The sequence below is a fragment of the Sinocyclocheilus anshuiensis genome, unplaced genomic scaffold, assembly GCF_001515605.1.
Source record: "Sinocyclocheilus anshuiensis isolate Anshui unplaced genomic scaffold, SAMN03320099.WGS_v1.1 scaffold181, whole genome shotgun sequence".
NCBI classification, from domain to species: Eukaryota; Metazoa; Chordata; class Actinopteri; order Cypriniformes; family Cyprinidae; genus Sinocyclocheilus; species Sinocyclocheilus anshuiensis.
In genome coordinates this window covers 1839767-1854459 of record NW_015540898.1, presented here as the reverse complement: position 1 = coordinate 1854459, position 14693 = coordinate 1839767, and positions in this window count along the sequence as shown.

Sequence of the window (14693 nt, the reverse complement as noted above, 5' to 3'; positions counted from 1 at the left end):
GTGTGTGTGTGTGTGTGTGTGTGTGTGTGTGTGTTAGCCAGGGATTGTTTCAAGGGCGAAAGAACAACCACTCTTGACAACAACATCTGATATCTGTCTATAGTTGAGAATATGCTAATGCTTTTAATATATTTTTCATGTAGCGCCTTTCAAGGACACTTTACAAAATATTGGCAAATAACACAAATAATGCAGATGGAGACCAAATGTTGTTTTGTATTTGGTTATTTCTTATATGTTTTATTTATTTTTAATAGGTTTGTTTTATTTAGTTATCTGTTTGTTTATTTGTTTGTTTGTTTGTTTGTTTATTTAATTAATGAATGAATGAATGAATGAATGAATAGACAAATCATGTTTAATTCAACAGATTATGTCCAAATTATTGTATTTTAATTATTAAATATAGCCAAGGAGGTATTTGTTTGTTTGTTTTTTTTATGTATGTATGTATGTATGTATTATTTATGTATTTATTTATTTATTTATTTATGATTGATTGATTGATTGATTGATTGATTGATGCAAATCAAGTACTAATCTATAAAACAATATAACATTATATTTTGGTAATTAGAATCAGTTATGCTTTACAGCAATAAATGTAATACTAAATACAAAGATTATGTCAAAATGAATGTATTTTAAGTCTTAAATATCAAATTATCTGAGAGGATACAGGACAAAAATCGCCATTTTAATAAAGACAACCAATGTATTAAAACTAGACTAGTTATCACGTTACAATAATCTGTCAGACAATAATTCATAATCTATTTAACAGTTCTACAAAACACACAAATCACACCAGATTTGTGCCAGCAACAATTTAAATAAAAGTCACCAAATTGTACCCTGTTCATTGAAAGTACCTTCGAACAGATGCTGAATGCTTGTTTCTCCAGGAGGGGGAGACTGAAAGCCCCTTCAGTTTTATCTGCAGAGGTAAATATGTGGCCGGTTGATGTTCTGGCTAATTGTCCCCGCAGCTGCAGATTTTCCACTCTTTAAGCGTATTATCTAATTGCTTGACTGTGTCTGCTTCCCCTGGCGGGACCTTCATAATCAGCGCTCGCTCCTGCGTTCCTACCAGTTGCGTATTTAATTATTCCTGCCGCGTGCTGTAAATTGGCCCTCCTGGCACGTTAACGGCTTTATAGGCCTGAAATAAAGCGATTACTCCAAATATCGTGTCGACTTCCTGTGCATCAGCGACGCCCCGGGATGAGACTGACACTGACTGTAGCTATTAGCATTAGCGGAGCTGCGGCGCGCGCACACACACAGCCATGAGGCGCACAACAGAACACATCTGTGCATAGTGAAATCTCGTCAGAGAGGTTAAGAGAGGAGAAAGCGAGAGAGAGGGAGAGAGCGTATATTCCCCTCCACTCTTTTTTTGGAGATAATGACCGCCATTTCTTTTTCCCAGTCACTGATGACAGCTTGAACTAACCGATAATGGCATGCTGGCAGTGGAGGAGGCCACTTATGTTATTCCTCTTGACAAGGCTCAGGGGAAGGGCTCATTTCTTTGACATTTGACCATGCAAATTTGGTCCTGCTACATTATTCCACATTTACATCCCCTCAGCCAAGCCGGTTAAGAAAGCAGCTACACGCAGACGCCCGCCGCTCTAATAAAGGCCACGGAGCAGCCGCTTAAATATGGATGTAAACGGTGATTTAAATGTAGAAGTCGTCGCTCTCTCATCCAGGTCTAGCGCAGCCCGAACCGGACGCGAGAGCGCGGGTAAATACAGCCCTGACAAATAAGTCATCAGCAGGGAAATCAAATTTTTGTGTAAGAAGGATATCGCATGCTCACAAATAGTTAGACTGTAGAGCTCCTCTGTCGAAATCACTCCCGATTTGCAAGATTAATCGTGAGAGACGGTCTAAAGTGAAAGCGGGGTCTCGGACGGTGAAGGCACACTTTGCGGGAACAGTCAGGTACGATCAGAAGCAGCAAGCAGCCTGAGATTACGTGCATTAGCTCCAGAATGAGGTTAAAGCGGAGCGCTATACCAAGAAGGCGCCTTCTTATGTCTTCCTGTTTATTTATTCATCTCCATTCGCCAGCGCTCTGCTCATTTATTAATGTCGCACCTTCGTTCCAGCAGTGTTACTTTAGCATTATTTATATACCATTATACTTTTCATTCATATTTTGAATTAGCTTTTAGTTTTATACTTTCCGTTTTCATTGTAATTTGAGTTCATTTTTCATGCTTTTGTCATTTTATTAGCTTTAGTTTGTTTTTTGTTTTTTTTAGGCTATTTTACTTCCGGTTAGCAATTTTAGTGCTTTAGCTTAAACAAAAAAATTAAAAAATTAAAATTAGAAATGTTGCTGTTCTCCAGCGGTCTGCTCATTTATTGACGTCACACCTTCTCTCATTCTGCGTTAGTTTAGTATTGTTTATATTATAGTTTTTTTATTAATAGTTTGAATTAGCTTTTGTTTTTTATATACTGGCAGTCAAAATGTTGCCTTAATTCATCAGCACAACTGTTTTCAACATTGATAATAATCAGAAATGTTTCTTGAGCAGCAAATCAGCATATTAGAATGATTTCTGAAGATCATGTGACACTGAAGACTGGAGTAATGATGCTGAAAATACAGCTTTGATCACAGAAATACATTACAGTTTAACAGATATTCACATAGAAAACAGCTGTTTTACATTATAATAATATTTCATAATATTACTGTTTTTACGGTATTTTCTGATCAAATAAATGTAGCTTTGGTGAGCAGAAGAGACTTCTTCTTTTAAAACAAGCCAAAAAAAAATTTAATTCTTAATTATTGCAAACACCACCATTGTATATTTTATTTCCAGTTAGTAATTTCACTGCTTTAATGTAAAATAAATTAAAACTATGTTTTAACTACACTGAAATAAGTGGCTAAAAGTCATCAGTCCTAAATAAATTATGGGTAAAATCACCTGGAAATAGCTCTTTAAAATTGTATATATATATATATATATATATATATATATATATATATATATATATATATACATACATACATAGAGAGAGAGAGTATAACTGATTTTTTAATCTAATATTTATATTTTATTGTATTTCAGCTTTATTTCAATTAACACTGATGTTGTCATAGTTTCAGTTGTAGTGGATGCTCATAACCCTGCTCTGGTGTTTCATGGGGAGTGTGGATGTCTTGTGATAGTGAGATAGAGGCCGATGGAGGGAGGCTAACTGAACGGGTCTGGGAGGGTCAGCTCACCTGCTGGGACTACAAGCAATCAGGGATGGCGCCTGTTCCTCCAGCTGACAGCTTTCAGGTAGGACCCTCAGATTGCCCTTGTAAGGCCTAATAATGTGCCGCGGCTGCTTTTAATAAGGGACACTTTGATAGGCTCCCTCTCTCTCTAGCCGTCTGTGTTATTGGGGGGGCTGTAATATGTCAGGCAGGCGCTCGTGGGGCTGACGAGTAAATAAACCTCATTAGAGCGCCGGGCGAAATAAACTGTTCAATGAACTGACAGCAGCAAGAACTCCCATTCTTAAACAACTGTCACGCATTCTGGCAGCAAGCGTCTGAGCCGTACGAGACAACAGGACATCAGGGCCCAAAACACACACGTGCACGACCGGCGCTAATTAACATCGGGCAATGGCTCAGTCTAAACGAGCGACACGACGAGGCGGATCAGATCACAGGTGAACTTTTTCATAACATGCCAGAATTGAGTGAAACACTCACTGTTGATGCGCTTTGATTGTGGCCGCGTCTTTCAATCATTTGTTTGGATAACTCATAACTGGGAGGCGTTCAATATGTGTTGCTCATTACTGCGCAAGATATTCGCTGTGACACGGACAAGAGACGGGATTAGGGTTTTGAGGCTTTCCTCCGAACTCCATATTCAGAATTGATAAGTGGGGATGCTGCCACTAAAATGGACTTTAAATGATCTGTGGAGAAAACATGCAAAGCCAGGTAGAGGGACATTAAAATATTAATGTCACTTCCATCAGTGCATGAATATGGACCCTTTTAATGGCCTCTTAATTATTCATCTACATAAATATGAGCTACCTGGACTGTGAGAGAAATATCAGAGGGTAATAAAAATAGGGAAGCTCCTCCTGTCCAGATGGGGCTGGAGAACACATTTAGTCTGAGAGAAAAATTAGTGAGGAAGAAAGATCAAATGTATTTTAAATACAGCATTTTTATTGAGACTCTGGCAGGGTTTCTAGTATTCAGAGCAACAGCAACTGAAAAAAGATAAACTATAAACTATTTTTTATTGATTTTTTCTTCACTGACTGCATGCAAAAACAAACAATGCGACCAGTGTAGTCTGGTTCACAAATTTAGCAATCCTGGGAATGCATGAACTGATCGCATGCAGGCAATGTAACATGCTTTAGATAAAAGCAACTGTCAAATTCATGAATAAACAATAATTATACAGTCTTGAAAAAAAATTGAAATATAAGACAGCATAGTTTCATAAGTGTGATTTTTTTTTACACCAGGGAAAATCATGCAAATTAATAAAAAATGATAACTCACTTTTATCATGAATAAATATGTTTCTATTTATGCCAAGCTATAACTTAATTTTTTTTTAAATATTATCCTTCATTCTTATCAAGTAAATCCAGAACAATTGGAAAATGTTTCTTAAAATAAATAAATAAATGGATAAATAAATAATATTATTGTAGTCAAATAGGTTGCCAATGACTAGTCTACAAGGACATATCTTTAGTTAAATTATAATTATTTTGCTGAAATTTAGCTTTTATTACAATACTATCTATCTATCTATCTATCTATCTATCTATCTGTCTGTCATCTGTCTATCTATCTATCTATCTATCTATCCGTCCGTCCGTCCATCTGTCCATCCATCCATCTCTCTGTCCATCTGTCCGTCTATCTATCTATCTATCTATCTATCTATCTATCTATCTATCTATCCGTCCGTCCGTCCGTCCGTCCAGCTGTCCATCCATCCACCCATCTCTCTGTCCATCTGTCCGTCTATCTATCTATCTATCTATCTATCTATCTATCTATCTATCTATCTATCTATCCATCCATCAATCCATCCATCCATCCATCTATTAGAATATAATAGAATCTATCCCTGTTGACACAAAACAGCATATGCTGGTGTATGTTTTGAAGCATGGCTGCTGGTTTGAGCTGGTCTTGTGCTGGTCCTAAGCTGGTCCTAAGCAACTAGCTCCTGCTCAGGACCAGCTTAGGACCAGCTTAAACCAGCTCAAACCAGCAGCCATGCTTCAAAACATACACCAGCATATGCTGGGTTTTTTTTCAACAGGGATCTGTATCTTTTTAGTCTACATACATTAAGTCAATAGTCACCATATCGTGTTTGTGAAGGAACAGCACACTCTTACTATTGTCTTATTCGGACAGTTTATTTTAAATCCATTTTTCCAGTGTGACACTTACCCTTTATAAAATCACAATATGTCTGATATTGGTATATGAGGTCAGCATGTGTTAAATGCAACTGCATGTGTTTCCCCGGCCAGTAACTGTGGAAATCCCCAATAGCTTTGTAATCAAGACTAACTTCCTTCTGAATAGACATAATGACTAGCTACAATAATTCATCAAAAGAGTTTTTGTTCAGAGACGAGACTGCACTGATTGTGAGTCTTTCCCAGCCTTATCTATCTGGAGCTCCTGTTCTCCTTCTCTCTCTCTTTCTCTCTCTCTCAGTATCTGTTTGTCCTCCAGGCCTGATCTCTCCTCATTAGATCTCCGTTTCTCGCCCAACCGCTGTTCTACCCTGTGTTTCATACTGCTCCAAAATAATTTACAGGGATGTTGACATCGGCTTCTCCTCCCACAATACGGTTACCCTCCACTAAATGCTTTGTAGTGAAGCCGGCTCAGTTTTATTTGGAGTTTGTCTGAGCCCATAGCGGAGGGAACGGATGCTTTATCAATAGGCCGGGATTGCACAGCCCCGAGCCCTGTGAAATATTACAGACACTTTGCTCCAGCCAGGAGCCGCAGGAACCAAACAACACTTCCTAGACCGCAATATCTCTCTGTTCAGGAGTCCAAAATGAGTTTAAACAATATTTATTTCCCACAGAACTACACGGGAGGCGCAGAACAAACACGAACGCGTCCGTTTGTCGTCTGTGACTCGCGTTTAGACCTGTTGACATGTTTGTTTTCTGTCTGAACGGAATCTCGGAGCGTCGAACGGAACGAGGGCTTTCGGCATTAATCGGTTTGGGCTGCTTGTGTCAATATTTAATTAAGTAAACAAACAGAGACACAAACATTTTAATTGGAATGTTATCAAGGAAACAATCTGCCTTCTCATCTCGCTTAAAAATTCTGTCATGAAAATGTAATTATGCTTGACAAAATTAATTACGAAGAGTGCAGCAAGAATAAACACAGCAGAACATGACTGACAGACACAGAGAAATCTGCCAGGGATATGAAATATTCACGTTTCCTAGAAAAAAAACTACTAGAACACGAGCAAACGGAGCTTCGGTGATGCTGTGTGTGGGAAAACTCAGGTGTTTTGATCGCTCGTGCTGTTCTAGACGCTTTATTTGAGCCTCTGCGGCTGAAAGCACGTCATCTACACAAAATGAAATGTGTTTACACAAATCCTTTATTCAGAGTTTATAGCAATTGCACGTCATTAAATCATAGGGGAGAGTAACGTTATAATTGCTTTAGATTCTAGAAGCAGATACTTGTTGCTACATTTAATTTGGAGCTGTAAGCCACATATTACATGATTGCAATTAGCTTCCATGAACACACTGCCTAATGCAGCTTTAAAATATCTATTTGCTTTATTAGCTATTTATTTAGGCTGTGTGATGAACTGAAGTGTGTGTTTGTGCATGAACACTGTTCTCACTGTAGTCATTACTGAGGGAGTGGGGAGGCTCTAGCTGTGTCTGTAAAGTAATTAATACGGCCACACAAAGGGATTCTGAATGTTCTGTGTGCATGAGCAAACAGAGAAGTTCTCTTAATGATCTCAGATAATGCAGCTGCACACAGTCCAGCTCTGCCCTCTGCTGGCCACACAAATCAGCTCAATTCATGCTGCTAAATATTTGCACGTGCTGAAAGTTATGACATTTACAGATTTAACTGAGTAGTCCTTTGACTCGCTAACACACTGACATATATAATTCATATCATACAGTTTATAACATGCACATATAGTTTACATTTTCAGTCACTCACATAGTTTACATTTTGACTGTATATATTTTTTTGCAAAATGTAAACTATATTATTGTCAAAGTATGTCCAACTTTATCGACATTCATACTGTACACTCACGTGAAACAATATATACTATATATTGCAAATGCTTGATTGTTTATATCATTGCAAAATGTAAACTATTGCACAAGATCTATGTAGTATTATAAGCATACCAGCTTTATCTGCATACATACAGTATAGGCACATAAAGCGATACATCACAAAGACTTTCTATTGCTATTCTATTTCTTTTGCAAAGACAAAAAATTTAACCAGTGTAGTCTAATTCACAAAAATTGTTTTTTTTTAATCAAGAACATAATATTGTTCTATTTATGCCATATTATATCAGGTAAAAATTATACTTAAAATAAATTATATATATATATATTTCCCTGTACATTAGAATATGTCATGTTTAATTTTAATGACTGTCATACATTTTTTTCGATGATTTACAGAACATGCCCACTTAAATGTCATTCAGTGTAACAATAGTTCATATAACAAGAGAATCTTGTAAAAAATAAATGTTGTATAGCATTATTGCAATACTGCAATACAGTTATTACAGTAGAACTTAAAGTTTGAATTGTGTTAAAAAAATACTGCCTGATTTTTATTTTGTCGCAAAATGTTACTATATTATCTCCCAGCTCTTTATATAAAGTTGGATGTATATGCATGTCAGACTTTGTCCACATTCATACAGTACACGCATGAAAAGTAATATATACTATATAGCAAATCTCAATTGTTGCAAAATGTGTGTAAAAAACAGTGTGTATTGTGAAACTCGCTATACAAAAATATTTGATATGACTTCAGTGCAAGGATAGTTTCCACTGGAGAGCTTTATAACAAACATTAGCGAGTTTTAAAATTCTCCCAAAAAAATCTAAATACACTAATGTTGTGAAATAATATTGTGCAGAGTTGTCTCCGATTAGCATTCAGCGTCTGTTTTAACAAAGCGACGTGGAGAATTCTTATACCCGTCGTCTCTCTGTAGACCTGAACCGTAAGAAACAGCAGCTCGATGGGTCAGACGCGAGGCGCAGCTCAAGCCCAGAAGACAGCGCTGTTTAGGAGCTCCGTCAATACAGCATGAAAACAGTCACATCTCTCTCTCAGAGCGTGAGATAAACTCCCCTCCTTCCCCAGCCTCTCAAAGCACTTTAGAGCGTTAAATAAACAGTAGGCCTCAGACTTAACTGGGGAGTCTAACAGCCGTGACCTTTTCACTTCAAATGTGGCGGGGCCAAGTCATTAATATTGCCATGGCAGCTGCCCGGGGCAGACATAAACTGCTGATAAATAAACGCTTGAATCATTTATGGAGGGGCTCTCTGCCTCTTCCCTCGCACAATATGTCGTATGACATGTGCCTGTCTCTCTTCTGTTCGGCCTGTGGAGATTTTAAATGCTAAATGTATGTGCATATTTTCCTCATTGCCGCTCGTATTAGAATTGCAAGCCCCGATCCCTGACGGAACATGAAAGGATCGCTGGTGCATAATGCCGGCAGAAATTATCAAATCCCACAATGGCCTGCTGCTATCGGGACGGCGGTAATGAGTGCGCTTAAGCGCTTTGTGCGATGCTGGCTTCCTTCTTTTCTCCTTCCTAATTTCCCATTTTTGGGGGCTCTCTCTGTCTGTTCGGTCGACGCTAACGACTGCGTCTCTGTTATTGGGAGAGACAGACTTGTTAGAGGACAATGAGACGGATGCATGCATTTTGTCACTTGCCGTAAGATGAGCGAGCCCATGATTTACAACCCGACCACTAAAAGACACGTGACGGGCCGTTTTTGTTTGATCCCAGCATTGTCCCTTTGGCAAATTAAAGCTAAAGCACACGACGGGAGTAAAGGAGGACTGTTTCTCCTTCAGTTCTGTCACTGTATACTGTCAGGCGCAGTAACTGTATATTTCCCATAGTGCCGCTGTTGGTATTGATCTCTGGCAATCAGTGCAGGATGGATTGATGGTGAAACTCTAGCGCTGTGACGGGCCCTCGGGGTCTGATGCAGGCCTGTTTCATAGCAGAGAGACGTGAGCCTCTAAACTGCTGTCAGACCTCAGATAAACCAACCCAAGATATTCATCTGACCCCAGCAGAGAACTATGATAGATAGATAGATAGATAGATAGATAGATAGGGGTAAAAATGGCTTCAGAAAGATGGTATCTTGATGTTCATGCATCATGATGTTGTTTTTACGCTAGTAGGTTTATTAGTATAATCTGTTGACTTTAGCAATCTTTTCCAATCAACGGTGACTGTTCAAAAATGGGAAAAGGCGCTTCTTTTACCTTTTTTCCCCATGCCTGTAACTCAAGAATTATTACAGTTTTTCTCAGTCGCTTTGGTACATTTCTCGAATCATCCTTGACATTTGCAAAACAACTCAACTCGTCTTGTACAAATAGCAAAACACCATGGATTACCTGCAAAAGCCAGTCTCTTGCTCAAAATCCTTAGTTCATCTCTCAAAAATAAATAGCTGTGTCAATGAACATGTCAGTGCCATCAGAATGACAAGTCCTTGTGTCATTGTGTACGGATAAGACAGTCAAATTGCTTAGTCATGTTGTCAATATAACAGTGTACTCTGGAGGGATGTTCTGATGTAAACTATGGCTACAGTTTTGATGACAATTATTGTAAATTGTAGGTTACACCTTAGTGTATGTGGGAGTTTGATTGCAAGAGACTGGACAAGATTCACATTTATGCTTTTACTGTTTGTACTGTAATTTGTTGACAGACCATGTCATTGCGATACAGAAAGGAAAAGACAGCACTGCATAGCACAAAGAAAAAAAACAAGTAGAAATGTGAACATAGGACAATCTCCTTAGGGAAAACTGTACATGCAGTGCTGTAGGAATTACAGTGCAGTCTTCCTACACCTCCTGACGTTCCGGTCTGTTGGGCCACAAATTCTCATCCACATCACAATAAATATCTTCTCTTGCGATGCAGCGTGGAAATAATCTTTTAGAGCGTCTTATCCAGCCTCTGCAGGCATCTGCTGTTGTGGAATACTGTAATATTGTATGAAGCATTACAGAAAGTATACAGTATTACAGTACAGTGCCTATTGTTAGATTGCATACCTGTTCTGTCGACAAAAAGTCTGAATGACTGAGGACACAGTTGTTCTCCCAACATTTGGCTGCACCCTTCGACCAGCCTCGGCCATTGTAAGCCCATGATTGAGAACGTGATCTGCAAGTGTGGCTCTTATCTCATCAGGAACACGCATATGTCCTCGGCCTCTTCTGCCTCTTCCTCTGTTTTGCCTCCCAACTCCTCCGCCACGCAGCCTCACTCCTCTTCCTCTTCTTCTTCTCTCTGGCTGTTGACCCCGTCCAATTCCTTGTCCTTCCATTGTCAGACATTGAAACATTGTGTTGTGCTCCGGCTATATATATACTTGCCAGTTGATGGTTCATGAGATGCACCTTCGTTAGAGAAAATCAAGATTCACCTGGGAGCAATTTACCAATGCAGGACAGATTTAGAAAAAAAGTCTAATGGAAATGTATAGAAATATGCTTGACATATTATGACAACTTGTTCAACCATTTTGCATGTAAAGACTTATGCTATGAACTAATGCCTAAATGCTGTGGGGGGTGAGACTATTCAACAGAGACCCATTATAATACATTTTGATCAACATGACATAAGCAATTGATAATGTAGGAAACAGCAGAGAATTGTACATAATCATTTGCATGGATGTACCAAAGCATTTGCAACTTGTTCAAAGAAATGAGAAACTGCTTTTTTGATGTGCACAAGTGACACAATGATGTGAAGATTGAACAGGTAGTTTTGAGAATTTCAATTCTGATCTGAGAAATGTACCAAAGCGACTGAGAAAAACTGTAAAGATATTCTAATATCCTTTTAGAATTTGGTTCTTAACAAGCTTTTCCTTTCATTTTTAGGGCCCTGTATCTATAAAAAAAATATCTATAAAACAGCCATACTGTGAAATATGATGACGATTTAAAATAGCTGTTTTCTATTTGAATATCTGTTAAAATGTAATGTATTCATGTGATGTGCAGCTGAATTTTCAGCATCATTACTCCAATGTTCAGTGTCACATGATCTTCAGAAATCATTCTAATATGCTGATTTAAGAAACATTTATGTTTATTATCAGTGTTGAAATATTATATTTGATTTTTTTTTTTTTTTTGTGGAAACCATGAAATAATTTTTGATCAATTTAATATGTCTGCTCAATAAACTTAAAAAAAAAAATTCTGAACAGTAGTGTACCTACAGTAGATTTCTACAGCTAATACCTCTCACATGCACATACAGTAGTTCTCCTTTTTCACCATCAGAGGGCGTCATGACGTTACATTTTTAATTGTTAAAGGTTGTTTCCATCTATAGTACATAAAGATACTCAGAACAAAAGCATTACAGTTCTAACTATAGTACAATGATGTATACCACAATACACAACATTATTTAAACTGCACAACATAGGCTACTACTATACTATTTTATACAGTGAACAACTCATTTCAATTTATGCTCTCAATGTGTCATTTTATGAGTCTTCTCTTGTTTCCCATGTTGAGGAAATGAGTCATGAGATTCTGGCAGAGAGCGCAGCTCGTCTTCACTCTCCCATCACTGATCTGTGTGTGTCACTCACTAACACCTGTCTTCAGCTGAAATTCATCACCATGATAATCTGAGAGGTTATCAGATCAACCTGCGAGTGCATCGGACAGACACAGACACTCACACGACCACATACAGATCCCTTAAAACATTGAGCTCATGCACCACCGTCATGACAAATGTTCCAGATATAATACTCTGGAATATTTACAGGCGTTCCTGTGCATAAATAACACGTTCTGTCTTTAATGTTACGCATTATAGCTGTGCAAACCTGGAGGTATAATATAAAGCCGTGTTGGGCCTCAGCCAGCAGAATCTGTTTTCCACAAAGAGTCTCCGGGTCTTCTGGGAATCCTGAGAGACTCTCCGTGTAAACAGACTCAGAATCAGCTGCTGAGTGGGTGTACAGAGAAATGGAAAGCATGCACCAGAGGATTTTCATGATGTGACCCCAAGACTGACCCTGACACTGGTAACGTCTGGGATTTCCCTTGCTCAAATGATTTTCCCTGGACTCGGAGAGGGAAAACGCTCACTCAGCATTAAAGTCTCATACCGGACAACTTACTCTCAGTGGCAGTGATGTATGGGAAATCTTGTTTGCATTGTAAAGCGAACATTTATTGCACGGCTCGAATATGTGGAAACTGAGCGCTATGAGAAATTGCAGCTGGCAGAGGATCCACCTTAACCTGGTTTCTCTCCAGTGTCGATTTCACCTATTATGAGTTCTTCAGTGACTTCTGGGTTAAAATCTATCCATCTACCTGTTGTCACGAACTCAGCCCATATTCTCCATGCCAAGCACCATCATGTCAGGCACAAAATTTCCTTGTGAGAACCCACAATGCACTCTGATTTAGGGCGTACAAATATCAGACTTCTTATTACACATAATGCCATTTCAATCTGAGCAGAAAAACATCAGCAAACCATCTATATGTGCATGCATCCTACAATGCAGCCATTTGTACAGCCACAAAATCTATTCCTTACACTCATCCATCATTTAATAAATAAAAGGCAGACCATACAACATAAAGTGGACAGTTGGTTTGTTCAAGTCCTCCTGGGAAGTTCGTATTTCATTTGTATTGGGATGTCGTAATTACTACGTCAGGGGCGTTCAAATCACTTTGGTCGTAGCAAGATGGTGATGTACATTTTTAGTATGGCTTATTCACCAAAAACGGTCATAATTTAGGTATAAAAGATCATTTTTAGCCTCTGATTTGAAGACTCTATTGGAAGGGGCGTCTGCTGTGAGACTCAATGTAAACGCCCACTGTTGTGATTGGCTAACATATTTGCATATGAAATGAGCATTACATGTGGAACTCTCTCGAAAACTTTTACTGCGCATTTACTATAACAGCCACCAAGATGAACTAATGATGAAAAGTGTTGATTATAGCATTCGATTTAGATCTAGTCTCGTTACGTCAAAGGTTGCAGCGCTGCACTGCAGCCAAACACAGTCATGATCACATGAAGATCACAATCATCTCCTTATTGCAATACAATTTCTGCAATCTCACCAATACTGAGTGAAAACACAATGTAAATAAGATTATAACAGGAGTTTTGGCGAAAATGCAGAAATCAAATCACTGATAGACTCGCACTGCTCCAGTGATTATAAAGAGAATGATCGTTGATCACTTTCTGTGTATAAAATAATCACAATATAGACAACAGATGGTTTGACACTATTAAAGGGATAGTTCACCCAAAAATGAAAATGTGATGTTTATCTGCTTACCCCCAGGGCATCCAAGATGTAGGTGACTTTGTTTCTTCAGTAGAACACAAACTGAGATTTTTAACTCAAACTGTTGCAGTCTGTCAGTCTTATAATGGAGGTGAATGGGAATCACGGCTTTGAGAGTCAAAAAAAACATACACAAACAAAACCAAATTAAACCCTGCGGCTCGTGACGATACATTGATGTGTAAAGACACGAAACGATCAGTCTGTGCAAGAAACTGAACAGTATTTATATCGTTTTTTACCTCTGATGCACTGCAATGTCTGAACTGTCCTGAGCGCGTCCTGGACAGCCGGCGCGTGACGCGTCCTCTTCTTCTTCTTGCTTTACGGCGGATCGCAGACTTATAAGTGCATTACCACCACCTATCTCTCAAATGGACCATTGACACTCTATCTACAATCTCAATTAGGAGTGTAATTTGGTTTTGTTTGTGTATGTTTTTTTGACTCTCAAAGCCGTGATTCCCATTCACTTCCATTATAAGACTGACAGACTGCAACAGTTTGAGTTAAAAATCTTTGTTTGTGTTCTACTGAAGAAACAAAGTCACCTACATCTTGGATGCCCTGGGGGTAAGCAGATAAACATCACATTTTCATTTTTAGGTGAACTATCTCTTTAACAGGAACAGTGTGAAGCTGATGGTTTAGTCACTGGCTTGATTCATTAACGCAGCAGTAAGGCACTTTGAAACAAAGAAGGTCTGTACCTGAGCCCTTGCATATTAAACCCATCACAGCTCATGATGCTCATTAATGCAGTTTCAGATAGTTGATAAAGTTGGCAAAGTTTTTTGCACCACACACACCGGTCTTGTTTTCGTATGCCGATGATGCATGTTAAGGGGCGTGTCGAGGAGAAATCATGACGTCACGATTCTCCTGATTTCAAATCATGGCATTTCAGAAAAGTAAAAAATAATAACTTATATTTTAAACAGAGGAGTTAGTTTTGAACATTTTTTAATGTTAATTTTT